Here is a 2,471-nt window from a genome sequence, read left to right as displayed (position 1 = left end):
GTTGTGACTGAAGTGCAGGACCTGGCACTTTGCCTCGTTAACCCTCATACAGTTGATCTCGGCCCATCGATCCAGCCTGCCCAGATCCCTCTGCAGGGATACTTGAAAACATATATTTCTCTAGAGTTGCATTTTGTTAGGTGAACCTAAGAAGGTAAGAAATGAACTGAATGTTGATCCTTCATAAACTAAAATGTTTTCAGAAAATTTTTTAGTATCTTTAAGAGGATGGATTTAGATGAATTATATAGCGAGAGAAGATTTTAAAAATGATTTTTACTTGTGATCTTTTTCTGTGTAGGTTGAAGATCTTTTTTACAATGTAAATACGAGGAGGAAAGCTTTAAAAAATCCAAATGAAGAATATGCAAAAATACTAGAAGTTGTTAGCAGGTAAACTGAAATAGGAGGCTCCAGCATACTGGGTTTTTTCAGAGGGGCTGGATTATGTTTGTGTGGTGTCATTTTTGTTGTTGCTTTTGAGGTTTTTTTTTAAACTATTTGTTAGTATACAGTGTCAGCTAACAGTCCTGTTTGAAACTGAAAATCCAGAGGAGAAACAGTGTGTTCAGTCTAAAACTATTATTACTAAGAATTCCAGCAAACAAATGGTGATAAGACTTGAATGAGTGAACTCTCAATGAACTTGGGCTGAATAGAATCCAAGTAAAAACTCTGCAAAAGCACTGAGATTTGGCCAAATGTGAAAAAGCTGAACGACAAAAAAACACCCTCCAAAAAAACCAAAAAACTTTAGCTACCATATGTTCCCTTCCTGGGTCCTTTTGTTGCATCTTTTGCCATGTGCAGAGGCTTTGCAAGCAGGATCTACACAATTTCACCAAAATAACTGCTTTACACTTTAAGTAGACACAAAAGCTAGCAAAGAGTAACAAGACTGTATGCTAAGTGTTAGCCTATTCCCTGAATGTACTTCAGAGTTTTACTGGCTGGCGAGACTTCAGCCAGGAGGTGAAGGGTCAGGTCCTGCTGCTCCATGGAACAGGCTGATCTGAAGTCTTGCTGAGTTACAGGCTTCCAACTCATTAGGTTCTGTTTTTTTTCCATTAGGGTTTCACACCTTTTAATTTTGTTTGGGGTTGTGTGTTTGTTTTTTTTCTTGAATTTTTGAGTTACTGTCCCAGTCACAACAGTCTAACCTCTGTATTTTTGCGTTTCTTATCTTGCAAGTTTCTACTGTGTGTTCTTTCTCCCAAGTTGGCAACTTCCCTAGAATCATAGAATAGTTCGGGTTGGAAGGGACCTTTAACGGTCATCTAGTCCAACCCCCCTGCAATTAGCAGGGACATCTTCCACTAGGTCAGGTTGCTCAGAGACCCATCCAACCTGACCTGGAATGTTTCCAGGGATGGGGCATCTACCACCTCTCTGGGCAACCTGTGCCAGTGTTTCACCACCCTCATGGTGAAAAATTTCTTCCTTATATGTAGTCTAAATCTACCCTCTTTTAGTTTAAAATTGCTGCCCCTTCTCTTATTGCAACAGGCCCTGCTAAAATGTCTGTCCCCATCTTTCTTCTAAGCCCCCTTTAAGTACTGGAAGGCTGCAATAAGGTCTCCCTGGAGCCTTCTCTTCTCCAGGCTGAAGCTTGAGGCAGGGTTACACAGCTGTAGTGTATCAGAACTTGGCCTTGGGATCACAGGCAGCTGAACCAACTGGGTAGGGGAAGTTAGAAGCACGAGCCAGCTGTTTTTCAGATCCTCCACTGTAGTTGAGACTTGATTCTGTTATACTGGGGAGGTTTTGCTGTTCTTCCAGTTAAACCCATGCAACAAAACTGAACTAACCAGGTCTATAGAAGTTGATCAGATTTTTTGAGAAATAAGCTAAGCTGATCCTTTAATTTCATATGGTTACTGGTGAGTTATAAATAGAAAACATTTATTTTTGAGCTTTTGTAGACTAAACAGCTATAATTTGGCTCAAATAACATTACTGTGTAACAGGAAATGAAATTGTTTGCCCCTGTACTATCTGCTTTTCAGCATTCAGGGAAAGTAACCTTTCTTTCACATCTTGCATTCTTATGTTTACCTGTTTTTCAGGTATGCCATCCATAACTCAGGCATCAGCTTTTCGGTTAAAAAGGTATGTAAATAAAGTCTTTAGAACTTCATCGTGTGTCTGTATGTATGTGCGTACATATATATATAAAATGTGTATATATGAAAATGCCAGTAAATTCACACTGCATCTTTTGGAATGGGAATAGTGTATAGGGCCTTCCCTTGTACTGAAATGTTGACATGTAGGTTGATGCAGTTTGGATAGAAAACACATTAGTTAAAAGTAAACAAGATGGAAATGTATTTATCTGGTGTTTGAAGCTTTCTATGTGGTCAACATGTTGTTTTGGTTTAGCTTTATGAGTTGTTTCAGTCTCTTTTGAGGGTCTGGTTACTAATAACTGTATGAAAGAGCATGGGGTAGAGTACCTTCATTCTGTGGCA

The 2,471-nt window shown here is 39.2% G+C and overlaps 1 protein-coding gene across 1 annotated transcript in view; it reads left to right on the top strand.

Annotated features, from left to right (window-relative positions):
• The first annotated feature begins 306 nt into the window (after positions 1–306).
• The window catches only part of MLH1 (mutL homolog 1), a 13,736-nt gene continuing 11,571 nt past the window's right edge, over positions 307–2,471 (top strand). Inside the window, exons 1-2 of the mRNA XM_010289066.1 lie at positions 307–393; positions 2,067–2,109. The gene's annotated coding sequence lies outside the window, so the exon portion shown is untranslated. The remainder of the gene's footprint in view (positions 394–2,066; positions 2,110–2,471) is intronic.

This window comes from Phaethon lepturus, unplaced genomic scaffold (assembly GCF_000687285.1).
Source record: "Phaethon lepturus isolate BGI_N335 unplaced genomic scaffold, ASM68728v1 scaffold18286, whole genome shotgun sequence".
NCBI classification, from domain to species: domain Eukaryota; kingdom Metazoa; phylum Chordata; class Aves; order Phaethontiformes; family Phaethontidae; genus Phaethon; species Phaethon lepturus.
Note: the sequence above shows the minus strand (reverse complement) of the source record. Positions and strands in the feature narration are given on the sequence as shown.